Genomic DNA, 15,896 nt, shown 5'->3' with positions numbered 1-15,896 from the left:
GAAATCAATATAGTTTCATATGATGAACTTCAGATTTATTTATCAGCTTTTCAAAAAAACAGGAAATTACACAGATTATAAAAACTACATTAAAAGAACACTGTTACAAAATAAAGCACTCAAAAAAAATTAAATGGCAAGATTAAGGTTGCATGGGCAAAGTTACTTTAGTCCCCCTTGGGTATGCATTTTGATACAATCTGTAGTTAAAGACAATTTTTTCCACAGGACCACTACCTCATTCAGTTCATAGGGTGGACAGGGTTCAGGGCTGTTCGGTGAATGAGGCTGATGTCTGCAGGACCCTTGCCTCATCTGTTGAAGAAGCTGAAAGGTGTATACTGAGAGAGGCAGGGGATTACAGGAAGAGAAAGGAAGGTCTTGTAGTTAAGGGAACTGAATGCCACTCTGGAGAATTGGATTCTATTCCTGTCTCTGGCACAAAGATCCTGTAAGTCGCAAACTAAAATTTCCACAGGTGGCAACTAACTGCATGTTCCTCATTTTCTATCCTTATCTTGAGATACCAGGGGCCTAATCTGCACAAGTGGTGAGTTCTCAGTTGTAAGTGAAGTCAATGGGAGATGTGTTTTAAACACATGAAGGGCTCTAAAAATGCTAAATACTCTGAAAATTCAGACCCTAGGCACCTGAAGTTGTGGACCCAATATTAGTAATACTTGACAATTTTGCCCTTGAATTCTTTGCGACTCAATTCCCCATCTGTAAAATGGTGAGAACACTGCCTCCTCACCTTGTGAAGAATAATTCATTAATGCTTTTGAAACACACAGATGTTAAGGTAAGACTGCCACAGAGAAGCTCATGAAGAATTAAGTATTCAGTGCTGAGTTTGGATGGTGTTCAATAAATAAAGCCTAGGATAAGGAAGTGGTTATTGTATCAGGGAATTTTCCACCTGCATAAGGATAGCATAAGAGAAAACAAAGGTCTTTATGAAAGGACCTGGCTGATACATGGTAAAGACTGGGAATGTTGGCACAGAGAAGGGAGGAGCTGATGTCATGAAATGTTACCAGATCAACTAAATAGTGTTGGATTAAACCGTGAAGGATCTTGGAATGTAAAGACAAGAAATTCATGTGTTTGATACAGCGGTTAAGAGGAAGCCAGAGGGACTGAAAGAGGTGGGTGATGTGGTCAGAATGACAGGCCAGAAAATGAACTTAGCAGCATTATTTTGAATAGATTTCAGGGGAGTGAGAGTGCAGTAGTCAGGGTCAAAGAGGCCAGTCTCCGGAATGAGGGGCCAGCCGGAGGCAATGTGGTACAGCAAGCCGGGGCGGCCCCACTCCGCCGAACCCAGCATGAAGGAACAGTTTACAAACTGGCAGCTGCCAGATGCACACTGGCCCATCCGGCACTATGCTGCTAGTGTGCCCCTTCCCCTCGGGATTGGCCCATGTCACCCCACACTGCTCCCCAGCCCAACGCCTCCCAAATCCTATGCCCAGCATCCCCACACTGAGACCCCCCTCAGACTCCTATCCCCCTGCCTGCAGAATCCCCCACCACAACCACACAGCGCCCTGCGCACCACCGCCACCCAACACCCTCTTGCCCAGCACCCCCCCACAAACCCTCCAGAGACCCACTCCTCCACCTCCTCCTGCACTCACTGGCCCCACTGGGAGGTGACCATATCTGCCAGGCTGAGCTGGCAGCATGGCCAGAGCCAGCCCCGGGACAGGGATGGCTCCAGCCCCTCGGGAGTGTGCAATCAGCCAGGTCAGTGTGGGAGCAGATCTGGGTTGGGATCCCTCAGAACCCACTTGCCTGGTGGGGCTTGGTTGAGCCCCCCATGCTCCCTCCCTCTCCCCAACTGGCCGAGACCATACCAGCCTCCGCACCAGTCCCACTGCTTCAACCCTAGGGAGGTAGGTGGGGCCCCACAGGTGGCAGGCAGCAGAGACCACTTGGAGCCAGAGCCACACTGGGGAGTGGGACAGACTCCTGGGATGTAACCCCCGAGAGTCCTCCCGACCATGCCCACTTGCCCCACAGCCAGCAGCCCTGCCCAACCCGCATGGTGGAGCCCAGCTGCTGGGCAGCGAGCCCCCTACAGGGGAGCACAACCTGCTGGCTGGGACTGCTTACACAGCAAGGTCTGGGTGCTGGACTGCCCCTAGCAAGGGCCCAAACCTGGCTGTGTGGATGGGTTAGATGGGTCATTAATGGGGTTCTTCCCAGTGTGGGCATGGCAACATTGTAAACCCAGTATTCCACCTAACTCAGCCAAGATAGGAGAAGCAAAAACAGAACCACAAGGAAAGTACAGGGATGAGAGAGCATAGAGGAAAAACAAGGGAATAAGAGCAAAGGAAGATCCCAGGTAAAAAGTGGAAGACAAAAACAACGAATCTGATGCCTTGGTTAATTAAAAAACACCATCACAATTTTCTGTGACAGAAAGGGAGAAAAAAATACAATGGACCAAATGGAAGAAGAAAAAACTCAAAGGTAGTGAGGGAGAAAATGAAAAATTATGTTTACCTTTGACACCAAGTTTGCACTGTAAGACCATGTTTTCAGTAAGTTTCCCAGACCTGAAAAAGACCTGTGTAGCTCCAAAGCTCTTCTCTCTTACCAACAGAAGTTGATCCAATAAAAGCTATTACCTCACCCACCTTGTCTCTCAAATGAAAGACCTGACGGTAATTCTATCAGATCCAAAAAGGATTCAATTTTAACTATTCCTTAAACTTAAAAAACTTAACAGAGTAACTAAACAGTTTAGAGCTGATTAAATAAAAAAAAAAAAAATAGAAAACCTGATTCTATAGGCACCTAAAAAGAAAAAAAGTTATATCCATGGCTTGTTAAAAAAAATTTTTTATAGAACTTTTTTCTATAGCTATTGTGCCAGTTTTCAAAATCAGACTAACACAGATGTTCTCAAACTGGGCATTGTGAGGTTATTACACGGGGGTCACTAGCTCTCAGCCTCCACCCCTAAACCCCACTTAGCCTCCAGCATTTATAGTAGTGTTTATTATTTAAAAATGTGTTTTTAATTTATAAGGGGGTGGGGGAGTGTCGCGCTCAGAGGCTTGCTGTGTGAAAGGGATCACAAAATACAAAAATTTGAGAACCCCTGGACTAACAGGACCCCAATTATCATTTTTTGCAAGCCTCACAAGTGAGCAAAAACTGTAAAATTAGACCAGTGGTTCTCAACCTATTTACCATTGTGGGCCACACATGCAGCTCTCTGTGCATTATGTGGGCCGCATCCACACAATATATACACTACCCATATGGTCTTGAGGATGTTACATGGGCCACAGCTGTTTGCTGATTGGGCAGCAAGCAGCCCAAAGTTTAAGACCTACTTTATTAGACTATGTATATAAAGATCAAGCATCTTCAGAGTGAACACATCCCTAAACTTCAGCACCAAGTTGTGCAGTATTGATGAGCAGACCTGAAGTTTAGGAACAGTTTATACTAAATCTGGTTGGAGAGAGATTAATTTAGATTGTAAGAGTTACTGTAGAAGTAAACATGAGCAGCTCCTACCCACCAAAATTAAGACTGGTAGAAAAAAAAGTATATTTAATAGGTATTTGTTCCCCTTAGAAAACACTGACTAGCTCAGTTTCTATACAACACAATCATTTTTGACTTAAGAGTCAAAGTTAAAAACAAAACAAAAAACAGTTATACATCTGGTTTGCTCCACAAAGTAACACCCATAAAACTGAAGGACTAAAAGTTCTCAGGTAAAATCTGACAACTGTTTTTTAAAAAGTAAGCCAAAACAGCACGAACATTAACAGATAAGAATTTTCCCAAATGATTCGTATTACTTTGAACTAGATATTAGTTCTTACTGCTCTGTTACCAGACACATCACAACCAGGTTACACTAAACAAGAAAGAGTTGGACTGCAGAAGAATTCTGATTTCTGAGCAGCAATTTTCATTTAGAATTTAAACAATTTTAGAATTGCAAAGTCTTTTTTTAAATACTTAAATCATCACAGTTATCCTAAAGTCAGCTGGCATAGTAAAGAACAAAAGTTGAGATCCTTTCCTGACTATACACTTTACACACCAGTATTCAGCTCATATTAGTCTGATTTTAAGAGGTGCTTGGCAAATCTCACTTAACTCAAGGAGAGGTGTAGTTGCTCTTCACCTCTGAAAAAAAAAAAAAAAACAGGCCGTGTGTCTTATATCCACCTAGAGAGGAACTGTAGTCTAATGGCTAGAGCACAGGATCAGAGTCAAGAAACTTGAGTTCTCTATGTCCAAATGACAATTTTCTGTTTAACAACAGACAAGTTACACAGCCTCTCTATCTCAGCTTTCCCACCTGTGAAATAGAGATAACCTAACTATTCAAACTGCAAGCTTTGGAAGAAAAGTGTATCAAGAATAAAATATAATGGTGAACTTCAAAACACTTTACAAATATTAATCAGTCCTCACCCATGTGAGAAGTATTATGCTCAGGGTTTGGGAGAGAGAAAAAAAAAAAAATCAATCTATTCACTTTTGGGGAGATGCTTTCCCTAGTGACTTGGAAGTGGGAAAGGGAGATCTAAGTTCAATTTCTGCAGAATCTAACCTTTCGTGTTTTAAAAATTAAGTCCCCACTCCATACAGTTATGTAAAAACCTTCCAAGTGTGAACTGAGGATGAATCAATGCAGTCTGAGTATTCAGACAGCCTCTTCTATTACTCACTTCATTGCCATGGAGGAACACAGTGAAATTAAAAAGATTTTGGTCATTTTCACTACTGCTTTTCAGTTATCTCTAGGCAGCAATGAAACTTGCTGTTATGGGGGAAGTTGTAAGTAACAGCAGAAGCAAACACTATCCAAGGGGAAACAATACAAAAATGTGGAGGCCAAGGTAGGGATCTACTAGGAGACACTTCTACATCCTCCTGCCAAGCAATACCAGCCAAGACTCTTGAGCAGGAAGACACTAGTAAAGACCCCCACTCAAAGTCAGAAGACACTGTGGCTGGAGTGCTGGCAAAGATGAAGAAAAAATATCCCCCCTTCCAGCATACAAGGAAAAGGTGATCTTCAAATTCAGACATCTACTAGCAAGAGGCTGATATTAAAGATGGAGCCTCTGAGCAGTGTCAAAGCATCTTGGAAGTACTCTCAGCAACTGCAGGTGGGACTTCTCAACAAAGATCTTGTCTTGGCCCCCACTGGTGCTCCTCTCTTCACATCTTTCATATTGATCAAAATTCCAAGCCCTATTTTCCAGTTTTACAGATGGGAAAGCTAAGGCAAATGAATTAATGGTTTACCCTATGTCACAGAGGGAGTCAACATCATAAGCCTTGTCTACACCAGGAAAATTACCCACTGACAACAAATGTCAGTAACAGGGGCAGCTGAACTGGTGCTGAACATAATTTAGTGCAAACAGGCAAGGACAAACCTTGCTCCGCATCATTTTTGGAAACCATAGCTAAGCCCTGCTCTGACCAGATGTGGGGAGAGAAGAGAAAGAGGGGGAAAAAATAGTGATGGAGATAGAGTATAACATAGGAAAAGAAACATGGACATGGTGTGTGACTTGGGGGACATGGCCTTGGCAGTTTGACAGCTTAGGTAGCTAGTATGAGAAATAATCGCCTTAGTAACACTAGTGCTCCGTTGGCAAGAACAAATGGGACAAATGCCCAGTTTTGCCAAAAAAGTCAGGACATCTGGGACCAAAATGGAAAGTATGGTCATCCTAGGTCAGGGGTCCCCAAACTTTTTCAGTCACACCTCCCCCTTACCCAGTCCACCCCTCCCACCCCCGGGCAGCCAGGGCTGGGACCCGCAGTCAGTGGCTGTGAGTAGCAGGGTGGCCATGACCAGAGACACAGCTGGGCCTAGGGACAAGGCTGGGGTGGGAACAGAGTGGAGCTAGGGGTAGGGCTGGGCCCTGCTGCATCCCACTAAACGTTCCTCCATGCCTCCCTAGGAGAGCATGCCCCAAAGTTTGAGGACCACTTCCCTAGGCCGTGGTAAGAGCTGCCCAGGGAGTTCTGGCAGCTGTGGGGAGTCCCAGACCTGCACCTGCTTTGGGCAGGGGGCCGGGGTGACCGAGAACAGGCCCAAGACCTTGTCCCTGCCCCACAGGGCGCACCACCCAGAGCAGGTGGAGAGTCCAGGGCTCCCCACAGTGGCCCAGGCTCCCTGGGAAGCTCTGACCATGGCCTGGCTTCTGGGGCTTGGGGGGGGGGAAGGGAAGGAGCATGGGGGAGCATGTGGAAAGCCCCAATATTCTGTGTGTCCAGGACCCCAACAGATCTTAATCCACCTCTGTAGGGACCATGGAAAAAAGTACAAGAGACATCTGAGGTATTAAAGAAATCTGACATTAACACTTTACCCTGCTCAGAAAAAAAGATTAAAGCATTACGGTCAGAAGGGATAATTTAAAGAAAAATACAAGTTAAAATGCAAGAACTAGCATTTTGAAATTTAAGGTTCTACTGAAGTTAATCACGTGCCACAGGGGTCCACCCACATGGAGGTCTGTGTAGAATCTGAGCTTAAAATGGCAGACCAAATCACTGATTTTTCGGGACAAAACTCCTATTTCCAGCCAAGCTCCAGATTTTCTATATTTTCTGGGACTATGCCACAGTTTTTAAATGACTGAATATTATCAAAACCAAACACCTACCAGAATTGGATGAAAAAGGAATGTTCAAGTCATGAATAACTAACATTTTCTTCACTTTTGCAAATGAAAAATAAAACATTATCTATTGCCTAAATCTAGGATTCCATGCTTTTACAAAATTTTAGGCTAACGTGTTTTCACTCCCCAAACCCCTATAAAAGGATGACTAAATCAAATCTTCCAATAATCCCTTTTTCTTTCTTTTATTAAAAATCATGCACACAGACTTAGTTTGATGAAACTTGTAAAAATGTGCTAAATATTTTATTGGTACAACAGAAACAAGAAAAAATAAACACTAGTATATTAAAAACATATACTGAGATGCCAATCTCTTTCGATAGTAACATTTCTCATTGTATAACTTACACTGCTATTATGGAAAACCAATAAAGAAATTTTTAAAAGAGGATTCCCCTCCACATAATTGTAAGAGGTTTAATTTCTAGTACAAAAGGATCAATAACCTAGAATCCAACCCACATTTCTAGAACTTCTATACTGCATCACAGTGTTGAGGGAAACCCACCTCTAAAATTCTGTCTTTTATGAAAGAGGGATCTTATTTCAAGATAATTCTACACATTCCTAAAGAATGTGCAAGTCTAATGAGGGTCAGCTTTCCCCCTTCCCCCACCCCCCCCCACAACCCCTTTTGCTGTTTTCCAGTTACCTAGACTCATGGGCTGAGAATCCCTGTTGAAGACTCAAAACTGGGTATCGAAAACGTTTCAAAGGGTCACATGGCAGCTCCTGTGGCTCCTGTCCCACAGGGCAGTACAGGCTCACCTCCCTACTCCAGGCACTGCAACCTCTGGGATCCCACCACCACCCAGGTTTGGTCCAGCTGTCTTGACTACATGAGTCTAGGTAGGCTAAATTTGAGTGAGTGGCACTGCAAGCCCATGAGCCAGGTCACAACTCAACTCACACAAAACTGATCCAATTAGGTGTGTGGGGCCAAATCTGACTGGCACCGCAACCCCAGAGGTTGCAACGCCCAAAGAGAGCCAAGCCAAGCCCCACCCAACCAGCCTCACAGCACAGGGACTGCAGGAGCTCCCACTGCGGAGTGAGTGCTGGCAAGACCACCTTCTCACTCCCAGGGGCAGGATCTGACTGAAACCACGCCAGGGTCTCTACCCCTAGACTATTTACTGGGTTGCTAGAAGCCATAAGAATTTACAAATGGGTCCTGAGCCCAAAAAGGATGAGAATCACCGATCTAGGAATATTAAAAGCTCCCATACTGCAAATACATGTACTTTACTCTATTCCAGCCCTACTGAAGCTATATGCATAAAGTTAAGCCTCTACTTAAGTGTCAGCAAGATCGGGGTGCCTAGGGGATCTAGAACACAAAGTACAGTAAAACCTGGCAAGAGCGACCACTCATTGGGGATAGCAAAAGTGGTCACTTGTAAGATGTGGTCTCTCTTCAAAGGTTTGCACAGCAGACAACGATCTTATTCCGTGGCCTCTGCAAGAAGTTGCTCATAACAGCTGGTCTCTGAGGCAGGTTTTACTATATATGCCTTGTGCATCAAAGGAGGTCATATTAGAGTATTAAATACATATTTTTATATATATATTTTATACATATTAAATACTAACAGCTTTTCAGGTCAATGTTTATATTCAGCTCATTGCAAGAGATGCATTTCTTGTAGACAAATTAGTTGTCTGTTATACTTCAGGTACCATGGGAAAACAGTCCAGAACCTAGTGAAAAAGAAGCCCATACAATCTAGGATTTTCCACCAAAGCAAGCATGTATCAAAATGTAAGTTTTGTATTTTATTCCACCAATGTTTGCATGCCTACTATTATCCAAAACATTTGTCTCAATAACCAGAAGACAGCAAGTCCTACCCAGCAGCTCAGAACTGAACTTTCTGAAATACGTGAGTAAAATTACTTGTTTTGTACAAAGAAGAAATATTAGTAAAGTTCACAATGAAAAATGTAACAGGAATTAGGTGGGTTAATCAACTTCCTTTTTTTAAAAAAAAAAAAAGATTCCACTTTGGAATGCTGTCATCTTTTAAATTTATTCTCCCCCTCCCCTCAAGTCAGATGCTCATATCCGAGCTGTCTTGTACCTTTACTGATATCCAACTTGACAAATCATCCAGAAGGCCACTAAACCAGATTTATTCTACTCACAGGAAATGCATGATGTAAGCATGCGGCGTGGGGGAATCCCTAAAGTCTCCCAGGGATTCCACGAGTGAAGTTCTGAGAGGGTAAAATTAAGACAAATAGACAAATGCAGAAACCCTATCCACTCTAACAGACAACTGCATCATTAGAAGACCTACTTAGAACAAAACTGTCCAACCCAAGTTAAAACATGATTCTGTACTCAAGCATAGTTGGAACCCTTTTTTAATTGCATTCCAAAGTAAAGCTATCACCATGTCTCTGTTCAGGAACACGGTCAAAAAGTACAGTTATTTTAAAAAGGCAGTTATACCCATTATGACAATACTATATCAAAGCTAAAAAATTGTAAATATCACCATATTCATGGGAGAAAAAAATTACAAGATTAAAATATAAGAAGTCTGGTGGTAATTTTTAGTAATTCAAGAATCCAAAAGAACTCAACCTTTAAACTGTTTGTCTAATACAAACCACATAATGTTATCACCACCCACAAGCACACACTTTATATCACAGACTACACACCACAATCTTAGTTCCGCCACCTAAGAATGGCAGCATTCCATCACCCTTGTAGCCACCCCCTCTGCATACCCGGGCTGTATGGTCTGTGGTATACAGCAGCTGAGGTAATAGTAAGGTATTGTGCTTGCAGGTGGAGAACTAGAGGGAACTAGAGGGTACTGTTAGGGAATGTCTACACTGCATAGGAGAGCAAGCCTCCTAGCTTGGTCCACAGACCTGCGTTAGTGGGGCCTCCGGCTAGAGCTCAGGCTCTAAAGCTCCAGGGGCTAAGGGGGCTTCAGAGTCAACATACCAGGCCAATCTGTAATATCAAAGCACCATCTACACAGCTATTTTTAGAGCACTAGTGCGAGACCTGGGTCTCTACCCAGGCTGGTAGGCTTGCTCCCAGATGCAGATTAGATGTACCTTTAGATCAGGGATTCTCAAACTGGGGGTTGGGATCATGAGGTATTACACAGGGGGCCATCAAGTGATCCATTCCCCATCACCCATTCCCAGCTTTTGGCATACAGGGGCTAGGGATACCCATCCTGGCTAACAGTCATTGATGGACCTATCCTCCATGAATTTATCTAGTTCTTTTTTGTACCCTGTTATAGGCGGCCTTTACAACATCCTTTGGCAAAGAGTTCTACAGGTTGACTGTGCATTGTGTGAAGAAATATGTCCTTGTGTTTTAAACCTGCAGCCTATTAATTTCATTTGGTGATCTAGTTCATGTGTTATGAGAAGGAGTAAACAACACTTTTGTTTACTTTCTCCACACCAGTCATGATTTTATAGACCTCCATCATATCCCCCCTTAGCCACCTCTTTTCTAAGCTGAAAAGTCCCAGTGTTATTAATCTCTCCTCATATGGCAGCCATTCCATACCCCTAATCATTTTTGATGCCCTTTTCTGAAGCTTTTCCAATATATCTTTTTTGAGACGGGGTGACCACATCTGCACGCAGTATTCAAGATATGGGCATACCATGGATTTACACAGAAGCAATATGACATTTTCTGTCTTATTATCTATCGCTTTCTTAATGATTCCCAACATTCTGTTCGCTTTTTTGACTGCCGCTGAAACTGAGTGGATGTTTTCAGAGAACTATCCACAATGACTCCAAGATCTCTTTCTTGAGTGGTAACAGCTAATTTAGACCCCATCATTTTATATGTATAGTTGGGATTATGCTTTCCAATGTGCATTACTTTGCATTTATCAACAGTGAATTTCATCTGTCATTTTGTTGCCCAGTCACCCAGTTTTGAGAGACCCTTTTGTAGCTCTTCGCAGCCTGCCTGGAATTTAACTATCTTGAGTAGTTTTGTATCATCTGCAAATTTTGCCACCCCACTGTTTACCCGTTTTTCCAGATCATTTATGAATATGTTGAATAGGACTGGTCCCAATATAGACTGCAGGGGACCTCTCTCTCCATTCTGAAAACTGACCATTTATTTTACCTACCCTTTGTTTCCTATCTTTTAATCCATGAGAGGACCTTCCCTCTTATCGCGAGCTGTCAGCCACCATCCCAAACCCTGCTTTGTCTCCAGCCTTTATAATGGTGTTAAATATTTTAAAAGTGTTTCTAATTTATAAGGGACATCACACTCAGAGGCTTGCTATGTGAAAGGGGTCACCAGTACAAAAGTTTGAGAACCACTGCTTTAGATGGCTTAACTTTTTCTTGTGTCTGGATTTGTGTAAGGTACATTGTGCGTAGCAACCCTAACTACTTCCTCAGTAAGTCTGTGTGTATTATTACATTATGTTAAATGACACACTGTAAAATACAAAGGAGAAAGACTACAACCCAGTACCATAGGTACATGATAAGTTATTTTTTGCAAAAGATATACCGTCTTCTAGGACTAAAATAATGTCCAACCACTCAAATTTAGTTCACATAATACACCTGAACTACAACTTTAGCCCCTAAATTTAAAACAAATATGACAAGAGCAATACAAGTATTATGTACTACATTTTTAAGGATTCACGCAACAATCAAATTAATGGTTAAGAAGAGCACATACTTCCAAAGCATGATGTTCCTAGCAAAATAATGATTCTTGAACAGCAGCAAGAATTTTCACTTAAGCATTTGGATGTTAACATTAGTATCCTAAATTATAAGAGAGACAAACCCTCATGTTTATAACCTCTACTAGGGATTAGGAGGAAACTTTCCCCATGTGCACATTATTCCCCATTAGGGTTTCTAACACCTTCATCTGAGACATTTGGTTTTGACTACTGTTGGTGAGAGGATACTGGATCAGACAGACCACTGGTCTGATTCAGCATAACAATTTCAGTGCTCTTTGGAATGCAAGTAAGGATAAAAGCATTGTTTCTTCCCTTAAAAATATGATCAAAACAGACTGAAGGAAGTAATTTTAAATTAGATGTTTATTAGTAAAAATGTTTTCAAAATGTTATTGCAATTTTTAATTCTATTTATCAGCTAACAAACGCTTTTTCAGAAAAAATAGCTATGCTGCCTGAAAACCATGTAATTGTTAAATTCTAATACTTTAAATACAGTTGAGTATATTGGGAAAAATAAAAAGGTTCCTATGACTCTTGAAGAAAAATTCTCAGTAATCAAGTAGATGTGTCTCAAAGTTATTTTTATCACAGTCAACAACAAAATTCTTATTCAGTTTTACTCAGGATATCTGACATTTTGAAAATTCCCTACATGAATTGCATATTTAGACTTGAGAACCCCAGCAAGAGAATACTACTGTGGTTACCATAGGCATTTCTAGTTCCTCAAGTGGCTATTTACTTATCTTTTCTCATTTTCTTTGTAACAATTCCAGCATTTTCAATACAATACATAACTGACAAGACTGGATACATAATAGAAACAGGGGTTGCTTGACACTCCGGGGTACCCTCAAACGTGAATGCACTCAACTGGAAACAAAACACTTCTAAAGGGGGTGGTGTTCTAAAGATGCAAAAGCCACACCTGATCTGCTCCCACTGCCCTTACTGATTGGTACCTACAGAAGCAGCCCTTCCTGTCAGTTCAATAGGAAGTAGTATCACCAGAATAGTAAATTTACCAAGACGCGAAGCAGCAGGCTGGAAACAGTAAGAGGACAGCAGAGGTTGCTCAAAAGAAATGTTTTAAAAAGACTATATAAAGAGGCAAGATGATAGAAAGGGCACAAGGTAAAACTGAAAAAGTAGAAGAAAAAGTGGTGCAATCTTATGGGTTTATTTTTAACCTAGAGCCTTTTTTCACATAACTAGATGTTGGAGGTTCTTCCACAGCAGTTCATTCTAGATTATACTGATTATGTCTTTATTCAGAGCTATCTTTAAGTATCCATGACATCCAGTGCAGCTGGCCTTTACTCTCCTGCTCCAAATACTGCAATTGAGGGAAATAATTTTAATATTTGAGAAATATGACTGAGAAAATTGCTGAGTTCTGGTTTGCGAAAACAAATGGTGCTGCTGCCTTGCAAATAAACATCATTACATGTTTAACAAAAACCTCAAGATCAATGTACAGTAGGATTAAGATTTCGCTGAAATAGCTGGCTTCATCCTACATGTTCCTCAGTCAGGAATGCTAAAGGAGGAAGCCCCACCATTTTATCATAAGCAGCACCCAAACGATCCAGGACGTAGCTAGCAGTTTGAAATTTGTAGATAGCTGCTAATCTGTTACCAATAACCTCTCAAGGTAGACATGTCACTACAGCTACCTAATCAGCAAAGACCCAATCCTCTCAACACTTACCACCAGTCCCACAGCCCAGCACAATTGCAGTTAGCTAGCAAATGGATAAGAGATCCAATGACAAACAAACCTGCAAGTCAGTTTGCCATAGCAAGCGTTCCTAGCATATTTAGTACTATATATCAAAAATAAATTAGCCCAGTTTTAAAATTTAGGCCTCAATCCTGCAATTAGGTCCATATGGGCAGATCCTTGCACATACCCAAAATGAGTCCAGTGAGGCTTTGTTGAGATGTAAAGGTCTTCCCACACTGAACCCAACTGCAGGATCAAGGATTTAAATCAATTTGCAGACAAAATCAACATGCCTGGTAGAACCATAATACACACCTGATTTGTATAAAGAATTTTAGAGTCCTTTCAAAATTCTAATTAGAATTACACACATTTTTATATTAAAAAAAATAATTTTTGCTACATGATCATTCAATATACAACTTGATTTCTGAACAACAACAATCAAATTAAATATGGCATCTTACAACTTAGGACATTTCTATGACATTTATATAGAAACAAGTTTATTTGGCAATAAGAGACTGTTAGTATGGATTTTTCATATACATCCTCACTGTACACAGACAATGGTGCCAAAAGTGAGGTAGAATAGTAGTTAGATAACTCCGGGGGGTGGGGGGGGGGGAAGAGGTCCTGTGGTCATCTCCTCAATTACCTTTTATATTGTCAATAAAAAAAGAGGGCCAAGACATTAAAAATTATGTCCCAACTGCCCTGCCGCAGATATGAATCTCAAAGTAAAGTTTTAACACCGGTGAAAACGAACAACTGGAAAGTCTTAAGTGGTCATTTTGGAAAACTAACAGGGTGAACTAAAGAGAAAGGGGCATAAAAGGGTAAGGCCGTTTTCCACACAGGAACAGTTTTATTAGGAATGGGAGCTAGAGGCGGGACGCACTTCGCCCGCACCCGTGTTAATAACGCTTACAGCGGCTGGGAATGAGCTGGTGCTGCTGGATCTCACTCCGATTTGGGGGAAGAGTCTTAGCAGGGCCTTTTATTTCCAGGCGTAGCCCAGGCCTACACAGCTCCAATCACTCCACCTCAGTAATGGCGCTTGGTGTGAAATGAAACGAGACTCAGGAGAGGTAAAAGCGGGTGCCGCTCTGCGGGGAGCCCCTCTCACCCCAGCGGTCCAGGGAGGGGCCGCCCGGCGGACACGCTCCCCGAGGGTACCAGGCTGGGTGCGCTCCCTCCAGCCCGCCTCGCAGCCCCGCACAGGACGGGGAAGAGAAGGAGACGCCGTCAGCCATTTTCCTTCACGCTCCAAAACACAGCGATGCACGGACACACGCCGGGGGCGGCGCCGCCGCCACCTCCCCCCGCAGCCACAACACAGCGGCCTCCGGCTCCCCACCCCGCCTAGGTGGCCCCGTCCCCCGGGGCCAGGGACCGCTCAGCCTGCGCCTCCCTGCGCTCAGCGCGGCCACCGGCTGCGGCACGAACCGCTCCTCTCCACCCGGCCCCGGCCCATGCTCACCCCCGCACGGTGTCCTCTTCTCCCGCTGCTGCCGCCGCCGCGGCCCGCTCCCCCGCTGTGTGCTGCTGCAGACGATGCGCCGCCGGGGGCTGTCTCATCCCAGGCAGCCAGCAGGGCAGCGAGTCATGCCCGGCGCAGAGCCGGCGGGCGGAGGGGGCTGCCCGTTGCCGGGCCCCGCGGCGCTGTGCGGAGCTGCCCGCGCTCGGATCCCGGCCTAGCCGCTTGGCTCCCTCCGGCAGCGGCGCCGGGGCGTCTCTCCTGCGTCACCAGCTCCTGCCCGGCAGCCCGGGGCTCTGGCTGGGGCTTGGCCGGGGCCTGCACGCTCCGCCCCGTCCGGGGCACAGACACACACACCCCCGGGGGAGGGGCGCACACGCTCCCCGCGCCGCTCACCGGGGCCTGGGTTCGGCGGGGGGAGGGGCCGGGCACTGGCCACTCGTTGCGTGCACGGGGCGGCGGAGAACAGACGCGGCGGCGTGGCCGGTTCCTCGCTCCCGGCGCTAGCGTCTCGCTACGTCCTGGGCAATATGGCGGCTCCGGCAGCGCTGGGCCAGCGGCGCAGACTCCGACCTAACGCGACGGCGGCCCCGCCACCCAAACAGCGTGACCCCCTCCCCCTCCCCTTCCCCTCCTCTCTCTCGCCGTGTGTCACTCAGCCCGACGGCGGGGCAGGCCTGGCGGCTGTCACCGCCCCCTCGAGGGGCGCGCGGGGCTCCCCGGGGCGGAGGGACGGGGAGGGGGCGCGGCGCAGAGCGGGGCGGCCGGGCCGCGCTCACTGGGGCGGGCGGCTGCGCGGCCGTTTCATGTCGGTTAGGCTCGTTGGGGTTCCATTGTGACCCGCTGTGCGAACAGCGCCGCCGCGGAGAGCCCGGATAATGACGTCAACGCTTCCTCCTTCGGGGCCGGGGTGGGGGAGGGGGAAACGGGAACTGGCGCGCGGGGGCCTGGCGCAGCCGCTGACGTCCCTCTCCCCCGCGGGGCCGGGAGCCCAGCCTCAGGCCGAGGGGCGCCGCAGGCCGCCTTCAGGCCACGCGCACCGGCGCAGGCGGGTGGTGCCCGGCGGGAGAGGGAGAAAAGCCCGGGCAGGCCGCAGCGCTGTTTGCCGACTCCGGGTGTTTCCGCTGCACTTCCCCCCCCCCCCCCCCCAGCAGCGGGCTGCCCGTGGCTTAGGGCACAAGCAGTAGCCGTAACGCAGAACCGGCCAGACAGCCCCTCGCCCTGGCACGGGCGCTGGAACTAGGGGAGTTTCCTCCAGCTGCCTGGCACCGTGCATG

General features: G+C 45.4%; 1 protein-coding gene across 4 annotated transcripts in view; it reads right to left on the bottom strand.

The window, feature by feature from the left end:
* USP9X (ubiquitin specific peptidase 9 X-linked) overlaps positions 1 to 15,191 on the bottom strand; it is a 209,910-nt gene extending 194,719 nt beyond the window's left edge. For 3 of the 4 annotated variants that reach the window (XM_077817422.1, XM_077817413.1, XM_077817442.1), the window contains exon 1: positions 14,623 to 15,190. The gene's annotated coding sequence lies outside the window, so the exon portion shown is untranslated. Of the gene's footprint in view, positions 1 to 14,622 lie in introns of all 4 variants that reach the window. The other variant, XM_077817431.1, reaches the window with a different exon arrangement.
* Positions 15,192 to 15,896: the final 705 nt, after the last annotated feature.

This window comes from Eretmochelys imbricata, chromosome 1 (assembly GCF_965152235.1).
Source record: "Eretmochelys imbricata isolate rEreImb1 chromosome 1, rEreImb1.hap1, whole genome shotgun sequence".
Taxonomy (NCBI): Eukaryota; Metazoa; Chordata; order Testudines; family Cheloniidae; genus Eretmochelys; species Eretmochelys imbricata.
Note: the sequence above shows the minus strand (reverse complement) of the source record. Positions and strands in the feature narration are given on the sequence as shown.